The sequence below is a fragment of the Canis aureus genome, chromosome 5, assembly GCF_053574225.1.
Source record: "Canis aureus isolate CA01 chromosome 5, VMU_Caureus_v.1.0, whole genome shotgun sequence".
In the NCBI taxonomy this organism is placed as follows: Eukaryota; Metazoa; Chordata; class Mammalia; order Carnivora; family Canidae; genus Canis; species Canis aureus.
Window position 1 is genome coordinate 37,906,965 of NC_135615.1, and position 22,064 is coordinate 37,929,028.

The window sequence follows — 22,064 nt, forward strand, 5'->3', positions numbered from 1 at the left end:
GTAGTGCATGACAGGAGGTCCCTTTCCCCCCTTGGCCAACAAGTCAGTTTCTTGCGTGTCCTCTAGAGAGTAACTGTGTTTTTTGAGTCAATCTTTCTAAATATGAAGATAAAAATCACCAAACTTTTTCAATAATTAAGGTAATAGTAACTGACTTTGTGATTAGTACCAGACTCTGGATTAAGAACTACTTCATCAGGGATCCCTGGGTGGCGCAGCGGTTTGGCGCCTGCCTTTGGCCCAGGGCGTGATCCTGGAGACCCGGGATCGAATCCCACGTCAGGCTCCCAGTGCATGGAGCCTGCTTCTCCCTCTGCCTGTGTCTCTGCCTCTCTCTCTTTCTCTCTGTATGACTATCATAAATAAATTTTTAAAAAAAATTAAAAAAAAAAAGAACTACTTCATCAAATGGGAAAAGTTAGGCAAAGAGTGATTAAATATCTCATCCAGGTCACATAGTTCCTGCATGTCAGAGCCAGTGTTTGAATCCAGGCTTACTGGCTCCAGCATCCTCACATGGGTCTGCTCCACAACATTGCCTCCACTGTGGTGGTGGTGTCCCAAGTGTAGACTAGAAATCTTGACTCCTATTTCCTGGCTTGTATCCTTGAACACATTATCTAATGTCTGGGCCTTATTCCCAACATCTACAAAATAAGTAAAAATAAATACCTTCCCCATAGGGCTTTTCTAAGATGAAGCAAGACAATATGTGGAAGCATCTAATATAGTTTGCAGCATGTAGTCCTTACCCCATAAACGCTCTTATAATTAACATTATCACTTTTCTTTGCTTATTTACTCAGTCTGTATCTGTTTTCCCCTGTTTTAACACTTCTAGGCAGTGGTGTGCTGGTGAATGTTCCAACAATGGGCTTTCTGAAAGTAAAACAAAGGCCTCATTAGTCATTTTTACTGATTTCTGTAGCGTTAATGCTCCCAGCACAGCCAATTTCAAGCTACCATTATGATGGCAGCTGGCTTTCCAGTTTCCTGAAAAGTTAACATTCTGCTTTTGGGAGCTGGTACAAGGAGATCTCCCACTCCACCCCATGTAGGGGTCTTGGTGAGAAATCTAGAATTGGAACGTTCTTTGATGAGAACCTTCAAAAACATCCACATTGCCAAACAAACAAAAGCATCCACAATTACCAATGCTTAGGGTTCAGGAAGGTGAATCTGAACTACTGAGAAGCTCCTGACTTCTGTTCATGTGTTCATGCATTCAGTAGATACTGTTGAGCTCCTGCTGTTTGCTGCCTCTGGAAGCAAGAATGAAAACCTGCAGCTGCCCTGTTGAATGGGCTTTGTCCTGGGCTGTGCTCAGGTTCCTGTCCAGGGAGCGTCCTTTCCCTCCTCAGCCCACCCTTCCTTCCTGTCCACACACCAGCATCTGTACAGGGAACTGTCCCCTGAAGCTGAACTTCTGTCCCCTGTGGGATCCTCTGCACACGCAAGCTGTGCCTCTCCACTCCTTAGTGCCCAGGTGGTTTTGGGGACTCTCATATTTGTCTGATGAACTGTTTGTTTACCTGACCTCTTTCCTTCTGTCTTTAAAACCTTTCATTTACTGTGCCATTGATCTCTCTGCCCCAAGTACAGTATCACTCACCAGACAGCAGGTCCACAACAGACCAGATGAGGACCCAAGAGGCTGATGTGGTGATGTGTAGTGATTTATAGCAAGTGATTTATAGCAAGTTACATGAAACTGGGCTCAGAACTCAGCTCTGTCATTTGCCAGTGATGTGCAGTTGGGACTAGCAAGGTGACTAATTTTTTTTTTTATGAACTTTTTTTTTTTAAAGATTTTATTTATTTATTTATAGAGACAGAGAGAGAGAGAGGCAGAGACACAGGCAGAGGGAGAAGCAGGCATCATACAGAGAGCCTGACGCGGGACTAGATCCAGGGTCTCCAGGATCACGCCATGGGCTGCAGGCGGCGCTAAACCGCTGCGCTACCGGGGCTGCCCAATTTTTAAGTTTTTATTTTTAAATAATCTCTACACCCAGTAGAGATTACCCAGTGTGGGGCTCAAACCCACAACCCGAGATCAAGAGTCACTGCTCCACTGACTGAGCCCGTCAGGCGCTCCACAAGTTAACTACTGTAAAGCTTTTCTTTCTTTCTTTCTTTTTTCTTTTTCTTTCTTTCTTTCTTTCTTTCTTTCTTTCTTTCTTTCTTTCTTCTTTCTTTCTTTCTCTTTCTTTCTTTCTTTCTTTCTTTCTTTCTTTCTTTCTTTCTTTCTCTTTCTTTCTTTCTTTCTTTCTTTCTTTCTTTTTTCTTTCTTTCTCTTTCTTTCTTTCTTCTTTCACTTTTTCTTTCCTTCTCCCTTCCTCCGCATCACCTTTTCTTCCCCTGAGTTGCTGGCTGTTGTAGTCCATTCAGACTATTATAACAGAACATAACAGATTGGGTGGCTTATAAACAACAGACTGTTGTTTCTTATGGTTCCAGAGGCTGGAAGTCTGAGATAGGCCAGCATGGTCAGGGTCTAATGGAGGCCCTCTTTAGGATTGCAGACTGATGGCTTCTTGAGTGTCCTCACATGATGAAAGGGTCTCGGGAGCTCTCTTTGGGGTCCATCTTTTAAGGGCACTTCCCATTCCTGAGGGCTCTACACTAATGACCTCATCACTTCCCAAAAGCCCCATCTCCTAATACTGTCACCTTGGACATTGGGATTTCAACATCTGGATTTGAGGGGTAGGGGATACAATCATTCAGAATACAGCAGTGGTTGTACCTTTATGTTTTGGTTAATTTTTTGAGTTAGTTTTTTCAAACATGGTTTCAAGTCAAGTACTTCTACAAAAGTTTTTTAAAAGGACCAGGTCTTCCTTAACCACATTTTCTCTTCCCCAGAGGCAACTACTTTGAAGTTCTTTATTTATTTTTGGTAATTACCTCTGCATATCTGAATAACATAATTAGACTGCTATTTCTTGATTTTTCTATTTTAGGTATTATCTTTGGCTTCCTACCATGGAACAGGACCATATGTATCATAATATAAACTGTATTTTTCTATTAGGCAGTATTTCACATGGAATAAAATCAAAAGGTCACATAGTTAGCTTAGCTTTCTGGATTGGAACATGAGGATTGCTCTTCAGGGTCTTCATCCCTTCCTACTGTGTCTATACTCCCTGCCCCCTTCCTGTCACCCAATATAGTTTTATTTAATGTTTATTAGATCAGTGTTCAGCGTTTATTATAATATAAATGCTATGGAATGCTGTTCACAGCTCAGCCATATGTAGTATTTTATGAATATTTTTGCTTTCTTCTATAATTGCTGTTGTTTTCCCTACTGTTAACACGAGGCCAGATTTTTGTTTGTTTGTTTCTTTGCTAAGTATTTGATATGATTATCATAAATTCAATTCAAAGAATCCCTAATATGAGTCTCCTCCTCTCAATACAGTAAAATATACAAGACATTTTGTCAACTTCACTTCAGAGAAATCCCTGCAAGACCCTCTGACCATGGGATCTGGCCTTGTTTCTTTCTGGGCTTCAAGCACAGCTGTTGTCTTGAGTCTTTCTGTATTGTCATCCAGTGCTCCGGTCACCTCCCTACTGGGCCCACCTTTAGCAGAATCTCATGCCTACTGGTAGATCCCATCATTCAGCAGCTTCCTCAGACCTTTCCTGTCTGAAGGGGCCTTATTCTACCCTTCCCTTTAAAAAGTGACAGTTTGGGTGAGGGATTTTAGGTTAGAGATCATGTCTTTTCAGAATTTTGAAGACATGGCTTTGTTTTTTTCTGACTTTGCAAGTTGCTGTTGAATGACATCATGTCATAATGATTCTTCATCTGAAATCTGTTTTTCCTTATTTTCTCTTTGTCCGCAGTTTTCTGACATTTCACAGCAATGTGCCTTGATGTGAGACTGTTTCATCCATTATTCAGGGCACTCTGCAGACGCTTTTCATTAAAAGCATCTTTCCATTATGGTAAATGTTACTGAATTATTTCTTATGGTTGCTTTGTCCTATGTCATCTTAGCTAAGCTAGAACTATGTCTCCTAGAATTCCCTTCTTTACATGGTGTCAGGCTAGTATTGGCCACAAAGGACTTTTTGTTCCAGATCTGGAAGGTAGAAATGAAGCAGGAGCTGTACCTGCTTTATATCTACCTACCACTCAAGTTTGGTATTCAGTGCCAGGCACTGGGGCTTCTGCTAGCTCACGTGCTTGGTTTGGGACATCACAGGGACGCTTAACTCAATTAGCTCCCACCATATCTGTTCCTTCAGCCATTTCAAGCTTCTTTAGCTCTTTGCTGACAAAATGGTGCCAGATTCTGCTATCAGTCACCCATGACATACAGGTTAGAAGTAGTGAGAGAAACACAGGGTTCCGGTTTGCTCTCTTGGAAACTCTAATTCACATCCAGCTTTCTTTCCCAACTACCTGAGTCTCTAGAGATAAAGATTGGAGGCTGGATTTTGGAGTCATTAAAAAGCCTTCTCAGACTCATTCAACATCTGTAGCAGAACTCACTTTCTCCTTCTATCACCATCCATAGGCATTGAAAGGAAAGATGGATCTTTCTAGATGCTAGAGGTTTTAAACAGGTCCTAGCATGCCTTTGTTGAGGCACCCTCCAGAATGTTAGGTACAGCAGCTCCTGTTTCTATAATGATGACTTGAAAGTCAGATTTAACGGCCCTATTTCAAAGAAAATTGGTTTTGACTTTTTGTAAACTAGAAGCAGCACTTTGTGAGATGTTTATGCAGCGTTCAAGAGCCTGTCTTTCTACCAAACAATAAACTAGAAAGAACCATGAAAAGAAAAAAAAAAAAAAGAGAGACTTTGTAGAAACTTTTGGCTCAACAGAGTTGCAAAGCCAACAGTCTGCATAGACAATACTACCAGCTCCACAACTGTGTAAGCTCTAAGCCCTGTAATACCCCTTATCCTGTGTCACTTGTAGTTGTTCTGCATCTCTGCAAACCGTGACTGATTAATTTCTTTAATGATTTGCTCTCCTCCATTCCCCTATTCTTTCTTTCTGGAACTCCTCTACAAAAGATTGCCCTTCTGGGGATCCCCTCTACTTTTCATACCATTTCTCTCTTACTCTCCACCTTTGTCATTTTACTCTATGTCCTGGGGTGTTCCTTAGTTTTATCTTCCAGCAAGTGTATTGAGTTTTAAATTTGTGCTATTTGTAATTCCAGGAGCTCTCTTTTAGTCTCTGGATATTCCTTTTTGTAGCATACTGTTCTCTTTTCAGAGATGTAAAAATATCTTAACACTCTAAAAATAGTAATGATAGTTTTTAAAAGAGATTGCTTCTTCATGCACTATTTCTGTTTCCTCCAGAATGCTTTTTAAAATGTTTGTTTGGGTCTCTACCTTCCATTTGCCTTTCCTCAAATGTCTAGTGACCTTTTTCTGTTTATATTTAAGAATGAGGTGCTGTTGGAAGTTCTGAGCGTGTGGTACTTACTGACTGTGATCTTTGCTGTATGCTGATCTGGCTGGCTCCTTCACTGGGAAACTCCTGATTTTAGTATGTTGTATCTTTGCTCTTGGGCTAGTCATATGCCCCAGAGAAGGAGTTTTCATCTCCTGCCAAGAAAGCCCTAGACTGGCTGCTAGTTCTCTGGGCACCAACGTAGGAAGGAGAATGGGGGTGGGGGGGAATCTCAGCTTTCAGTATGTCAGTATCACTTGATCACTCTGTTTTTCATGGTATCCTTACCATCAGTTGTAGGGTTTTCTCTAATCCAGACTCCTCCTATTCTGCCCTCTCCTGAGAACACAGCTCAGTCTTCTGTTCAGTTGGGGAAGTAAGAGTCACAAGGCTGACAAATGTGTTAGGGATTTTGGAATCCATCGCCTTCTCTCTCTTTTTTTTTTTTTAAGATTTTATTTATTCATAAGAGACACAGAAAGAGAGAGACACAGAGAAATAGGCAGAGAGATTGGCAGGTTCCATGCAGGGAGCCCGATGTGGGACTCCATCCTGGGACTCCACGATCACGCCCCGAACTGAAGGCAGACACTCAACCGCTGAGCCACCCAGGCGTCCCTCCACCACCTTCTTAAATCAGTGAATCGCCTGTTTTTACCTCCATCCCACTCCCACTTTGGGGGATAGCTAGTGCTCCCTTTCCCAGCCGCTTGTGCTGAAGTCTGAGTTAAAATCTGGCATTTGTTTTGGCTTTCTTCTCTGATTTAATATTCAACTTTCTCAAGTCTGTAAAGTCCATTAGTATTTGTTCCATCTTTCAAAGTTTTGTTAGTGTGAGCTCAATGTCTATTTTATTTACCATATAGGTTTTTAGATTTTTTTCATTCATCTCTTTATTCATCTATTCCACAAATATTTATGAACCCATAGTATGTGCCAGACACTGGTTTGGCTTTTTAAAAAATCAATTTACTCTTTTAATGGAGTTTTGGATGGGAACAAACACATTTATGTGTATTAAATCGCTCATCGTTACTTGTAAGTCGATTTTTTTCTTTAATAAGTTAAAAAGGAGTAACATTATTTACCCATGGGGTTGGTAAAGACTTGAAATAATGCATGTGAAGTACCTAGCATAGTGCCCAGCACATAGTAAGTACCCAATAAATTGTAATCATTATGGTTATTTTAGTTTTTACTGGTCTAAGGTAGTCTCAGTCTAGATGATTAAGAATTATATAGACATTTTGTTTTGTCAAGGGCAGTTACGGTCAAGTAGATTATGTACATTATGGATTACCTTGCAAATTATTAATTTCGGGGGGACACCTGGGTGGCTCAGTGGTTTAGCACATGCCTTCAGCCCAGGGTGTGATCCTGGAGTCCCGGAATCGAGTCCCATGTTGGGCTCCCTGCATAGAGCCTGCTTCTCCCTCTGCCTGTGTCTCTGCCTCTCTCTCTGTATGTTTCTCATGAATAAATAAATAAAATCTTTAAAAAATTTATTAGTTTTTGGCTGATCTCTCCTTAGTCCACTACAAGTGTGCCTAGAGGACACAGTCTCAGTTTAAGGCACACAAGCCCCCAAGCAATCTTTCTTTTTTTTTTTTTTTCCTGCTCCCCACCACCCGTTCCTGGCGGCCTCCAACCCCCAAGCAATCTTGATGGTGACTATGCAGTTTGGGTGGAAAGAAAATCCTATGTAATGGTCCAAAGTCAGGTAGACATGAGTTCAGAATTTTCACTACTGGTCCTCTCCATTAACATGACACTTGAAAATTGCTTCAGTAAGTGATAATCCATGAAACACTGCCACAACTATTCTCATGTTAACCCTGACAGGTAGGCAGAGCTTGTAGTGCTATTCCATTTTACAATGTGGAAAACAGTCTCTCAAAAGTGATGGGCCTTGCCTACTGATGTATATCCAACAAGCAACTAAGCCAAGATTAGAACACAGTTTTGTTCCCTTTTTTTTCTCTTCAAATCTAATAAATGAGAAAAATCTCTGAGTCCTGAATTTCCACTGCATAGTCATGATGAGGTTTTTGTTTGTTTGTTTGTTTTCATGATGAGGTTTAAGAAATACATGGTTTCTAGAAGTCAGGAATTTGGGAAAGGCTTGACACTTCTTGGGATCTCTTGTGCAGTTGCAGTCATGTGTCAGCTAGAGCCGCAGCCATGTGAAGGCCTGCTTGAGGCTGGAGGATCCAACATGACTGATTCACATGCCTGCCACCTGGTGCTCACTACTAGCTTTGGGTCTATGTATGGCTCTTGTTTCAGCTATCTAATGCTGCATAACAAATGACCCTGAAATTTAGCCACTTGCAACCAATTACCTCTTAAAAAAAAATAAATAAATAAAAATAGGTTGGAGGAATAAGGTGGTTTGTTTGCAGAATAAAACCTTTCTTGGAAATAGCCTGGATGTCTTGAGGTCACTGACAGCAACAAATGCTGACAAGGGTGTGGAGCAACAGGTGCTGTTGTTCACTGCTGGTGAGAACAAAAAGGTACATCTGCTTTGGAATACAGTTTGCCAGTTTCTAACAAAGCTAATATACTTTTACCACCTGACCCAGCAGTTACACCCTTGGTATTGATCCAAATGAATTGAAAACCTGTTGCTATACAAAAACCTGCACATAAATGTTTATGGCAGCTTTATTCTTGACTGCCAAACCTTGGAAACTGCCAAGATGTCCTTCAGTGGGTGAAGAGATAAATAGACTGTGGTACCTCCAGACAATGGAGTAGTACTCACTGATAAAAAGAAATGAGCTATCAGTGGGATGCCTGGGTGGCTCAGTGGTTCAGCACCTGCCTTTGGCCTAGGGCGTGATCCCGGGGTCCCAGGATGGAGTCCCACATTGGGATCCCTGCAGGGAGCCTGCTTTTCTCTCTGCCTATGTCTCTGCTGCTCTCTGTGTGTCTCTCATTAATAAATAAATAAAACTTATATTTAAAAAAAAAGAGGGCAGCCCCGGTGGCTCAGCGGTTTAGTGCCGCCCTCAGCCCAGGGCCTGATCCTGGAGTCCCGGGATTGAGTCCCACGTCAGGCTCCCGGCATGGAGCCTGCTTCTCTCTCTGTCCGTGTCTCTGCCTCTCTCTCTCTCTCTCTCTCTGTGTCACTCATGAATAAATAAGTGGAATCTTTAAAAAATAATAAAAAATTTTAAAAAGAGCTATCAAGAAAAAATATATATATAAATAAATTTAAAAAAAAAAGAAATGAAGTATCAAGCCATGAAAAGACATGGAAGAAACTTAAATGCCTACTACTTAGTGAAAGAAGCCAATCTGAAAGACTGCATACAGTATGATTGCAACTGTGGTATATCACAGAAGAGGCAAAACTATAGAGACAGTACAAAATCAGTCAGTGGTTGCCAGAGTTTTAGGTAGAGAGAGGGAGGGATGAAGAGGTGGAATACTGGATTTTTGGGGCAATGAAATTATTCTGTAAGGTATCGTAATGGTTGATGTCATTTGTTAAAACCCATAGAATATACAACACAGAGAATGAATCCTAATATAAACTATGGACTTTAATTAGTGATGATAATGTGTCAACATTGGTTCATTTGTAACAAATGTACCTCACTGATGCAAGATGTTACTTATTGGAAGATAATGTGGGAGAGAGGAAGTAAGGCATATGGAAATTCTCTGTACTTTCTGCTCAATTTTTCTGTAAACCTAAAATTGCTCTAAAAAATAGTATCTATTAAAAAAAAAATGATGGGAACATGAGGTGGGTTGGTTACAAGATAAAACCTTTCTAGGAAACAGAGCCCAGATGTCCCTGAGGGCTTCATGCTGCATATTCTCTGAATACATCAGTCCTGAGCTAAAGATGCCTTAAGGATAATGATGTATTTAGGATAATATCTGCACCTTTCTGAGGTGCAGATGAGGGCCTGATTTAGATGACTTTGATACTAGATTGTTTGGAGATCTATATTTTTAATACATTTGAGCCAGAGGAAAGAAGAGAAGCTGTTCATGTTCCTAAATTTTCTCTCTCATTCCTCGTTCTCTTTTTAAATTCCCATTACAATGTTTTGTTTTGGAGCCTGTGCGGTGAAGTCCCAGAGACCCAAAGGAGACTGCAAGCCTGTTCTAAAATTGCTCAACGAATAGCAATTGTCACAAAAGGACATTATTCTGCAAAGCCAGTATTGATAGCCCCAGCCTCCACACCTCCTGTGACGACTCATGCCATCACGTGTAAGATTAGAAGTGCAGCTGAGGGTATGGATCCCATAGAGGTTCCTGGGAAGCATACTCCTCATATAATCCAACTGGCCATTCACAGTTGACACTGTCACTTGTAAACCTTGGAGGAACTGTGCCTTGCAGTGGCAACAGGACCAGTCCTTGGCAGGGGCAAATCTAAACCCGCCTCCCTAGACATAGTGATCAGTGGTAAATCTCATATAGAATCCTTTTAGTTAAAAGTCTGTTTCTCACTTGCTGAAAACTTTCTTGTCCGTTAGGCAGATGGACCATGTGCCTATATATCAAAAGTTGTGTTAGACATTAGGGTGCATAAATTGATAAGGAATGTTATTATCACTAAGGGTTCATACCTTTTTGATGTGCTTGCAGAGATAAATGGAGCCCCAGAGCTGGCATGGGAATAGTATAAAACTCATTGCCAATAAGGTGGATATTTTCTGCTTATGTCTATAGCATCTATTCCACTACAGTCCTCTGATAGTCCTTTGGTCCAGTTATGTCTGCCCATGCTCAGATTTTGGTGGAATTGACTTCTAAGCCTAGCTCCAAGGGTATATACTGACTGGGCCAATCAATCAATGTATCTCATCCCATGACCATGGTCATTGTGTGGAGAAAGGCATGTGTTGCTGGCTTAAACCAAAAGCAGAGAAGTAATCTCAATTTATGCATAAGCCCCTAGGAAAACCCACTTCCTTCTCCTCAAATGAGAGGTATAAAGGCATATAATTTGAAACTGTGGTGGTCATTTGGCTACTGTGATAGGATAAAGATGACACTGTGAGAGGCAGAGCAGAGAGACAGAAAGAAATTAAGTTTTTCATGGTAGCCCTGGAAATGCTGGGTCAAACTTCACCTGAAGGCAAATTCTCTATGACTTTTTAGCTTCCTCAGCCCATAAATTGTCTTTATTGTTTCAGCTGGATTTTCCTAGCATTTGTAACAAATGTGTCCTAACTTATGGTGTAAAAAAAAAAAAAAAATAGAGGAAAAAAAATAGAGGGATGCCTGGATGGCTCAATTGGTTAAGTATCAGACTCTTGGTTTTGGCTCAGGTCATGGTCTCAGGGTTGTGAGATCAAGCCCCACATGGAGCTCCATGCTCAGCGTGGAGTCTGCTTGAGATTTTTTTTTTCCCTCTTCTCTCTCTGCTTGCATGCATGCATGTGTGCACACAGTCTCTCTCAAATAAATAAAATCTTAAAAAAGAAATAAATAGAGGGTACAGGATAAGAAAATTGGTAGGTGATATTCCATATGTCTCCAAGAAGCACAGAGAAGTCAACAATGTATAGGCAACCAAGGAGAGGGAAAACCAGTGTGTGAAAGTGATACAGCTCCCTGAGGATACCCAGCATCTGAACTGCTTCCCATGCTTGGGGATCTCCCACTATCAGAAGAATCCTGGTGGAAGGATATACCTCCCACTCTAGAAGCTTCCTCCATCCAGATTAGGGTGGGGCCGAGTGATTGATGCTCAGCAAATCATATGCTCCCAATGGGCTCAGGATGCAGGACAGGCAATGCAGACCAGTAGGAAAAGCTGCAGGAGCTAGTTGGTGCATTCCAAAAGTAGTAGAGCTGGTGCCATTGTTCAATGATGTAATGATAGCGTTGGTGTCCTCACCTGGTAGGTGCCTGGTGTTCCTTGATTCCAGCTTGTTTTCCAAGCTTGATTTTTTGCCTTTCTGGCAGTTTTCTGAGCTATGTAAGAACTGCAGAATAGATCTCTTTTCTGTCAGAACAATGTTTACAGGTGAGGAACCCCACTCTCCCAACTGAATAGCCAAAGTGAAGAGCAGTACTACTAGGAAAGAAGAACTTGTCAGGAGAGAAGGATATGAATGTCTCTTGGAAAGAAATAGCCTCCTTATCAAGTGCAAGGGATATGGGAACAGACATACCAGGATTGAATCCCAGCTCTGTCACTTACTGCATGAGTGGCTGTGGGCAAGTAGCCTAACCTCTCTGAGCTTCCATGTCTCATCTGTAAGAGGAATGTGGCAGTAGGACCAAATGTCCAGGACCTTTGGGCTGGCATTCTTAGTCCAGGTTCTGGCACAGACCTGGTCTCTAGGGAATAGTAACTATTGTAAATACTGTATTTTATGAGGTGACCTTGCTCACAAAGAGCCCCATCACACCTTTTGTAGTATACTTGTCCTCACCCTTTACTCTTCATTCACAGCAGAAAATACTTCTGTTGGGCTCCCTGCATGGCATGGAGGCTGCTTCTTTCTCTGCCCCACCCCCCACCCCACCGTGTGTGTGTGTGTGTGTGTGTGTGTGTGTGTCATGAATAAATAAAGTCTTCAAAAGAAAAAGAAAATACTCCTGATGTGCAGGAGGAGAAATTTAAGTTGGATCCAGGCAGATGTATGCTGGTAAATGTTTAACAACCAGCTCTCCAGGGAAATAAAAGCACTGATTTGTAGCATTTACTGATTTCCACGGTGTAAATACTCACCGTGACTGATTTCAAGCAGCCAACGTGATTTTGCTAAACAGGGAGGTAGGAAGAGATGTGCTCCATCAGCTCTCGTGAGCCAGCGCTGGTATGCCCCGGACCCAGGGAAAGCTATCTGCAAATGTCGGGGAGTGGGGAAAAAGAGGTCCTTCCTGAGCCCTGGGCCAAACTGTCAAATAAAAGTCCTTAAAAACTGTCGACAGAATAGGGGTGGCCATACAACTTGAAAGTTCTGTTTAAATGATAACCTTTAACAACCCCATACTTCCAGCCAGTCAGCTTCCAGGGCCTGGCTATTCCCTTTTTAAAATGTCTCCTGCATTTATCCCTCCCTCCTTCCCTCCCTCTCTTCCTCCCTCCTCCCTTCCTCCTTTCCTCCCTCCCTCCTTTTGTCTTCATGTCCACCATGGCCCCACCACCCATGGGCTCAAGATGTCCACTCTGAAGCTCGATTCCCTTCATTCTGTACTACAGTGGTCCAGGTGTGCCCTCCCCACTCAAGGTTTACTGTCCTATGGCTTCAGGTTTGCTGTCCTGTGCACTGTAAAGGCTGCTGTCCGGCAGGCTCCACTCAGTTAGGAAGCAGTCTAAGTTTCATATTTACTTCCTAACTATAAGTTCTTGGGCAAATTACACAACATTTTCTGAACTTTAACTTCTTTACCTCTGAGATGAAGAACTTGCTCAGGACTGTTTTGAAGATCAAACAATTCTGTAAAAGGCTTAGGATAGCCCACGGTCCATTGTAGAAGTTGAATTGGATGCTGGCTCTGTGGTGATGATGATAATGATAATGATGATGATAATGATGATTTCTGCTACTCCTGATGGTAAATGCTAGCTAGTGGAAGGATGATCTTTCCTCCACCTGGACCTCCACCCAATTCTCCTTTGCCATTCCTTCAGCTTTGTTTCTTTCTTTTATCGGACACACTTTTTCTCTGCACTTATTATTAGCTCCTTTTCCTCTGAGTTTCTGAGGCAATTACACCCCATCATGGAATATTTAACTCAGAAGTGTCCCTTACTGTTCTCTGTTGATGTGCAGCCTGTTTTCCTGGCTCTTCTCTAATGGGCTTGCTGGGAGTGGCCTGTCTCCTTCACTGTCTTCCCTGAAGGGTCTTGGATCAGCAACCACAGAGCAGCAGCCAAAGTGACGGATGCTGTTAACGACCTGGGACTGTGCCTGCTATTGTACCTGCATCATTCCATTTTAATCTTTCCACTCAGCCAGTATTGATTTGAGCTCCAGCTACATGGTAGGCCCTGGGGTTATATGGTGGATGAGACAAGAGCCTCTATCTTCCAAGAGCTTACCGTGTACTGAGGGGAGCTGCCCTCAAACATGTGATCACCCAAATGAAGTTACATGGTGGATGGTGACAAGTGCTAGGGAGGGAAAGAGGAGGCTATGAGAGAAGAATAAAACAGGAGCCTGATATGGATAGGCACAGAGGTCAAGGTGGGAGCAGCTAAGTTAAAACTGGAAGGAGTTATTCAAGAGAGTTTCTAGGAAGAGTTTCTAGGAAGCTGGCTCACTAGGTGATGAGTACAGTGGTTCAGAGTGCTGAGGACAATGGAACAGCTGGAGGTCCTATTAGGAGGGACAGAGCAGCCCTCACTGAGGGATGTGCAGGTAGCTCAGGGCCTCCTAGGCTTCCAAGGCGGTTTGGATATTTTGGTCTCTATCCTAAGGGTGGGAAGCCTTTCATCTTCTCAGAAATCTTGTGAGGTAGCTGCTATTATCAACCCTAGTTTACCACAGAGGAAACAGAGGCCCAGAGTGATTAAGTAACTTGCCCAGGGTCACACAGTTAGTTAGCAGCACAGCCAGAGTGCCAGCATTGCCCAACCTGGCCAGGATGCCTCTAGTGTTCAGCAGCCACCCACCAAGTAACTGCTAGTACCTACCGGTCCTATCCTTCTCGCATGCTCTTTGGAAAGGGTTCCGTTAGTGAGACTTTTCTCTGGGGATGGCCAGCCTGGGGCCTCCAGGAAAGCGAAAAACCAGTTTGATGGGAGTGAAGATGTCAGCAATTCTGATGTCATAGCTGGGTGTTTACACTGCGTTGTCTTCCAAACACTTGATCCCATGGTCACATCCATTCCCAGCCTCTGCAGAGCTCAAAACAAACTCTGTGTTTTGTTTGTCAGAAGTCTGAGGCTGTTGGACCAAGAAAAGGAGGCAAGAGTTTATGATGAGCAGTACAGTCTTGAGGGGTTTAGCTGGGATGGTGTTGGCCAAGAAGCCTAGGCACAAAGGAGCCTGAGGAAGTCTGATGGAGACAGGATGTGCTCAGGAATCTGAAAAGGCAGCATTTGTCTTCTCAACAACTCTGAGCCCCCTTCAGTCTAAGACCTCCTTCCTTTCTCAGTGACCCCTGGGGAGATTAGGTCTGGAGCCCCTTCCTTAGGCCCCCTCATGGTTCCCAGCCTGCCTCCAGTGCCCCTCCCAGAACATTAAAACTTACTTAAGATGCTAATAGGTGATAATGACACCTCCCAGGGCTTGGGACCCAGGTGGTAGTTAAGGGTGGCAATTTCAGGCACCAAATGGAGGTGGCCTTTTGGCCCCCCTCAACTCATCCTGTCACTCCATGGAGATAACTCCATTTATTTCCAGTCTTCTATAGCAGGGAGATTTCTTTTCATCTGTCATTAAACCCTGCTGCATGTTTTGTGGAGAGGAAGAAGCTTACAGCTCAGTGGGAAAGAGGGGCCATCGGACCTGTGAGAGGAGGGATGAAAATGAGGCAATGAAGCCTCTTGTTCCCTTCCTGCCAAGGAAGGTCCCTTTGTTCACCCAGAGCCTAGCCCTTCAGCCACAACAGAGGCCCTTGGGTCAGGAGGCTTGCCCTCTTTATGGCCTTCTAATGAACCTTTCTTCCGGCCACTTGAGCAAATGCCCCTGCCTGCATGGGAGGGGCAGCCCCATAGCTCTCCTGTTGGTTTGCCCGAGGACCCCTGCCCCCAGCCTTACCAGTGAAGAAACTAGCACCTCGGAGCTGAAGAGGAGGATGTGCCCAAATTCCCACCCACTCTTTTGTGTGAAGGGACAGAAACATTTCCTTACTCCCCAGCCCTAAGGAGATACTCTCAGTGCCTTTCTCTTTGTTGTTTGGTTATCTGTAGGGTCACAGCTTTCCCAAGATGTGTGTTTTAAGCTCTACCATCATTTTGTGAGGGAAGTGGGCCTGAGGTTTCTATAATGCAGAAATGGTGTCAGCAGGTGCCAGGAGCCACTGGGTCTCCCCGCCCACATGAACACACAGGAGCCACTGGGCCCTACATACACATAAACTCAGTCAGATGCTGGATGCAGAGCCTAAACTCCTAGCCGTCACTAATGTGGAATTTAAAAATGTTTTTCCTGAGGTGCCTGAGTGGCTCAGTTGGTTAAGTGTCTACCTTTGGCTCAGGTCATGATCTCCGACTCCTAGGAGTGAGTCTTGCATCAGGCTCCCTGCTCCGTGGAGAGTCAACTTCTCTCTCTTTCTCTCCTTTGCCCTTCCCCCTCATGTGCTCACTCTCTCAAATAAAATTTAAAAAAATTTTTCCCTAATTGTTTATTATGAAGAAAGCCCTAGGGTAGGCACTTAGGGCATTTAAACAGGAGTAAATGAAACCTGTTTCCTCCTCATTTCCTAACTCAGGGAGTTAATGATAGCAAGGGCCGCCTGGGAAGATGAGTAAGACAAGTCCAGACATGACCTAGTGCTGGAGAGGGCAGAGTACGTGCCATGGAGAAGATACGCAGAGGGCCTTCAGTACAGAGGACGGAGAAGCCACATCCGTTTGGGAGACTCAGGAAGTCAGGAAGCATTCTACTGAGTCTGTTGGGTGGGGGATGGTTTGCAAAGACAGATCTGTTTGTGGCAAGGTCCTAGGGGATAAGGAAAGACCAGATTGGAGCAAAAAGGTGCATCTGATGCCCGAAAACTGCAAAATAAAGACAGAATCAGAGCCAAGGTAAAAGCACCTGACCACAACACACAAACCCTTGAGAACTGAACCTTGTAGTTTAAGACAATGGGCTCTGGACTGCATGAATTCTAATTTCTTTTCTAGCATTTAACCAGTACTATAATCAAGACAAATGGCATAAACCCTCCACCATATATTTGTTTCCTTATCTGAAAAGTGGGTATAATTCAGGGCGAGGACAAGGTAAGGTGGACAAGGCATTTTCCTGGAGTATGACACAGGTAGGCCAGGTAGAGAGGTGCCCCCCCAAAAGCTTAGTGATCATGATAAATGGGAATTTAATGCAATATTTTCAGAGTCAAAATCAGTGCAAATAATCCATGATGAACAAAATACCAAAAAAAAAAATTTTTTTTTTAAAGATTTATTTAGGAGAGAGAGAGTGGGAATGGGGAAAAGGGGGCATAGGAAGAGCGAGAATCCCAAGTAGACTCGCTGCTGAGCTCCAAGCCCAATTCGGAGCTCAATCTCATAACCCCAATACCATGACCGTGGTGTCTGGCAAGGGAGTACTATTCCTATATGGCTCTATTTACTGATGAGGATCTTACTGAGGATCTTTTATATATATATATATATATATATATTTTTTTTTTTACTGAGGATCTTTATACTTAGTATAAATCAGTACAATTGACTTCCAATCAATTAGTTTCAGATTAATCCTGAAAAGAAGTAACAAACATAATAATAACTTTAATAATTAATGTATCTCTAGCATCCCTACTTGTAATAATCGCATTCTGACTTCCTCAACTAAATATCTGTGCAGGTAAAGCAAGCCCTTACGCGTGTGGTTTTGACCCTATGGGATCCGCACGCCTACCCTTTTCCATAAAATTTTTCTTGGAAAAATTAATTGTAATGAATAAGGCTTGGAGTATGTGTTTGTGTTTTCCTGGACCCAGTCCAGAATTAAGAGTTAGACACTTAGCCAATTGATCCACCCAGGCACCCCCAAAATGTCAAAGATTTTAATATAGCGGGGCCATACCGAGCCATATTGGAGCCTAAGGAAAAAGGGAAAATCTATAATAATGATTCTATTTTTATTAAGGTAAAGGCTTATCCTGGTCCTGGCTCTGATAATAACACTAGGCATTGGGTATTGGGGGGATTAAATGAGATAAATGCATGTTGAGTGGTTAGCATGGTGTCTGGCAAGGGAGTACCTCAAAGAGTCTAGGGATCCAAGGCCTGTGGTTGGGGTAAGTTGGAGCTGCATGAACACCTGCTCTGTGACTTTGCAGCTGTGAGACCTGGGCAAGAGCCTGCGTCCCCATCTGTAAACAGTGGGTGCATCTTTTGGATAGCCTGAGATAAAAGGTGCCTCATACAGTGCTGGCGTATAAAGTCAAAGACTCATGCTTGCAGCCCCTACCTGTGTTAGCCAGCCAGTATACCTGTACACAATAGGTTTTCTGGTTATTTCTGGTGAAGTATTATGTTTGCTGGCTGTTTTTTTTTTTTTTTTATGTTTCATTTTATTCAATATTGAGGTAAGGGAGTTAGCTCTATTCTATGTTCCTAACTGCCAAGCCCTCACTTCTAGCTCTTCTTTCTCTGTGGCATTCAGTGCCACAACCCTCTGTGTTGCTGCTCCTGACCAGAATGTGAGAGATTTCATACCCCGCTGACTGTGGCCCTGTCTACCCCTACCCCTTTTCTGACCAGGCCAGTATGGGTTAATACCAGGATTATTTGGTGGCATTATCATTTGAATGACATGACAAGGGACCTTGCCTGGCCATTGCTGGCTCTTACTCTCCCTTAGTCTCCATTTTCCCACCCTGCTATCCTACCTGCCCCTCCAGTAGAAATGCTGCCTCCCAGATGTTGGCAGCCCACCTTTGATTACTTGTGGTATGTATCCTTCCCTGGTGCTTAAATTGAACCATTGTCATTAAATGACTACTATCATAAAAGTGAGACCTTTGAAAATGTATCCCTGCCACTGCCTGCATTCAGCAGAAGGTCCCAGAATGTTGCCTGTGAGATCAGCAGAGCCATTTCCCATTGTGTGACCCTCAGTCTGTCTCAGAAATGTTACCTGATACTTGAATGAGAAGGTAACATGGCTTCTCTCCTACGTTATACTGGTTCCCAATAGGCCAGTCTAGGTTAGAATACAGGCTCCACATTTTAGTGGTTGTGTAACTCTGAGGAAGTCACTGAATGCCTCCAGCCTCAGTTTCCTCATCTGCAAAGTGGTGCGGATCTCAACGGCTTGCTATGAGGATCAAATGGGAAATCAGTATTGGCTCCCATATTATTTTTAATAACTCATTTGGCTAAGAATTGAGTTAATGCATTCACTCATGCAACAAATACATATCGGAAGCATGCTATGTGCACGGTAACACTCTAGGTTGTACGAGGAGATACAAAGATAATATACAATCTCTGCACCTAAGTAATGATCAAACAGAAGGGAAGAGAAAAATGAGCAAAAGACTGTACTGCAAAATAGAATTGTGAGGTGTCTTTACACAGTAGGCACTCAGTAAACATTTTTGATTGAATCAAATAAAGAACATCAGGCAGACATTAAAATTTAGGAGATATTTCTATGGGGCAATCAGGCAAGTGTTCATGGAAGAGGGTGGATTTAAGCTATCAGTATATCAACATACTTATTAAGACATCTTTTTTAGCAGGCACCAGAGAGAGAGTAATATGTATGACAGATCCTACTCTCACCTTCAAGGTGTTTATACTTTAACCTGGAAGAAAAATAATAACAAATACTTGAGATTAATCGATCAGCATGAGTGTAATCAGTGCCAGATAGAGGTACTGAGACAGTATCAGCTCCGGGAAGACAGGGACCATACACTGGATTTTTCTGTCTTTTCTGCTGTATTTGAATAAGCTAGACCTGAAGGATGGAAGTTTTTAAATTTACAGATAAATTTTAAGCTTTATGTTATTTTTGGATAAGTATTACTTATGTATAGTATAAAATCGAAAAAACACTAAAGAATATATCATGAAAACTGTCTGTGCATCCCCTCCCAGAGATGAGTGATGCCATGCTGTCTTGGGTATCATTCCAGAGACAGTCTAGCTGTAGTCAAGCAAACTCATGAGTAATTACCTAAGTAAGGTCATGCCATCCACAGTAGCTAGCACTTACTTTTTTCCTGATGGTTTTTCTATATTGGTATATATATTTATGGCTGCATAGTACTCCACTGTGGGGTTCTGTCAAAATGTGTATAACCAATAATATCCTATTGGTGGACACATTGCTGGCATTTTTTCCCAACTAATACACTTTTTTTTTTAAGATTTTATTTATTTATTTATTTATTCATGAGACACACACACACACAGAGAGACAGAGAGAGAGAGAGAGAGAGAGAGAGAGAGAGAGAGAGGCAGAGATACAGGCAGAGGAAGAAGCAGGCTCCATGCAAGGAGCCTGACATGGGACTCAATCCCAGATCTCCAGGATCAGGCCCTGGGCTGAAGGTGGCACTAAACCACTGAGCCACCGAGCTGCTCCACTTTATTTTTTTTTAATTTTATTTATTTATTCGTGAAAGACACGAGAGAGAGAGAGAGAGAGAGAGGCAGAGACACAGGCAGAAGGAGAAGCAGGCTCCATGCAGGGAGCCCAACATGGGACTCGATCCCGGATCTCTAGGATCATGCCCCGGGGCCAAAAGTGGTGCTAAACCGCTGCCACCCAGACTGCCCAAGCCTATGGTTATTAATGAAGATTTAAGTCATTGCCTTCTTCACTGATAAGTATTTCTGGATATTTGGTCATCTCCCTCTTCCTGGTACAGCAAGGAAGACACAGCCTTATAAATGGAGGTTTCTTTTATCCATGTAAATATCTCTTACAAAAGGGTAACTTCTGTTCAATTTTTATATCTTCTCCTCTATCCGTAGTTTCTTAAAAATAACCAGTTTAGAATGAATACTCCTTATGCCAAAGAAGCATATTTTGGGGTGACAAATTCTGCTCCCCCTCAGTCTTGCCTTTGAAACTTTGAACAAGAAGTTTCATGGTCTAGGAACGCCTGAGTGGCCTAGCAGTTAAGCATCTGCCTTTGGCTCAGGGCGTGATCCTGGAGTCCCAAGATTGAGTCCCACGTCAGGCTCCCTGCATGGAGCTTCTCCCTCTGCCTGTGTCCCTGCCTCTCTCTGTGTGTGTCTCTCATGAATAAATAAAATATTAAAAAAAAAAAAAGTTTCATGGTCCAGAAGTAAATTGATAGATTGCTCCATATCTGACTAAACCAGTCACTTGTTCCTGAGATTAGGCCAGTAGAGTCAAACAGTTGTGTCTGATTTCAGGAGGTGATAATGCAGCGAGGCTCCCAAAGTTTGGCATGTATTATGTGAGAAATCAAGTATTTAACAAGACATTTCTGTGGACACAAAAGAAAAACAAATGTTAATGATTGGAGCAAATTAGACACCCAGCCTGAGTCCTGAGAGCAGCCAGTCAAAATTTCTAGATGTTAGGCTCAGAACATCTCTTGCAGTCTAAATGTCTGCAATGGTCAGTGGGCGTTCAGGCAAACTTTCTGAGTGGCCAACACAGCAAGCATGAAAGTTGTCTAAACATGCTGTGGTATGGCCTTCTCTCTGAAGTGTACATCAGGTCATTCACATTCAGGTTGCAGGGCTTTGAGAAACAGGGAAATTTTTGTTCTTAGTGATTCTAAGTCAAAACAGTAAGAGAAGGTTCAAAATGTTAATTTGGAGGTTCGTAGCTAGATATTTGAAGAAACTAGAATTTGGAAGCTGGTCCAGTTTACAGGTAGAAAACAGAAACCTCAGACAATTATTTGAACTAGAATGTGATGACCACAAATATGTATTATAGTTTCTACTGAAACATAAATTTTTTTCTCTAAAAATACCATCATTTCTACCAAAGATGATCAAATTAGGACTGATTTGTTTCCAAAATAAGTCTGGTCTCAGTTGACTTTGGCCTAATGATTTACATCGTGCAATAAGTGTAGTGATTGACCACATTGGCTTCCTTCAGTCTCTGCTTTGCTGGAACTTTTCACAAGGAGTCTCAGATTGAACTTTTAAAAGCCTCTCCATGCTAATAAACCAAATCAAGGACCCACCATCAGACTTTGCCTGTAGTATCTATAAATTTGGGTGAATTTTTGTCTTCTCAAAGTCCCCAAAATATCTTGAAGTTCCTGCATCTGTTCGCATGCGACCTTCCTTACTCACATACTTAGGCTGCCAGGATCCCTATAAGCAGGGTTCCAGGCTGTTTTTCAAGGGGCTTTATTGGCTCCATAAAGTCAACCTTAGTTCCTTAAAACTTCTGGCATATATGATTCTATGCACATTCTCAAATCTGACATTGCATTCAAAGTTTTGATAATACAACCAGTGTTTCTGATTGTGTCCTGTTATAAGGAAAGCAGATTCTTATTATATTGTCATGAAAATAAGAATTCTAAGAGTTTCCAAATTCTGGAGGGATCAGGTAGTGAGAAAAAGAAATTGTTTCATTCTTGTTTACAAAGGTATACTTTACCAAATTGCTATAAGTCATAGTTAGCTTAAGAGAAAATAATGTCCTTAAATCTGGAAAAACAAAAGAGTAAAGAACCAGCAATATTTCCTACAAAAAGTTATAAAAATTATAATCACCCTCATTAGTTCATTCAGTCCCATGTTACTAATTATTGTTCTGTTTGGATGCAGTTTTTCCATTAGTGCTAGAAATTTGTACCCAGTTTATTTATTTTTTCTTTTTTTTTTTAAAGATTTTATTATTTATTCATGAGAATACACAGAGAGGAGACAAAGAGAGAGGCAGAAGCACATGCAGGGAGCCTGACGTGGGACTCGATCCGGGGTCTCCAGGGTCACGCCCTGTGATGAAGGCAGGCGCTAAACCGCTGAGCCACCCAGGCTGCCCCCCAGTTTACTTTCGTGATCATAA

At 42.4% G+C, this 22,064-nt stretch overlaps 2 long non-coding RNA genes across 2 annotated transcripts in view; one reads left to right on the top strand and one right to left on the bottom strand.

Moving 5' to 3' along the window:
- LOC144313401 (uncharacterized) overlaps positions 1-22,064 on the top strand; it is a 45,887-nt gene that overhangs the window by 20,560 nt on the left and 3,263 nt on the right. The window lies entirely within an intron of this gene.
- LOC144313400 (uncharacterized) lies at positions 10,912-14,297 on the bottom strand. Its single transcript, XR_013379056.1, has 4 exons — positions 14,057-14,297; positions 12,810-12,915; positions 12,146-12,260; positions 10,912-11,413 (listed from the first exon to the last, which is right to left on the bottom strand). It is a non-coding gene; the product is annotated as an uncharacterized LOC144313400 (long non-coding RNA).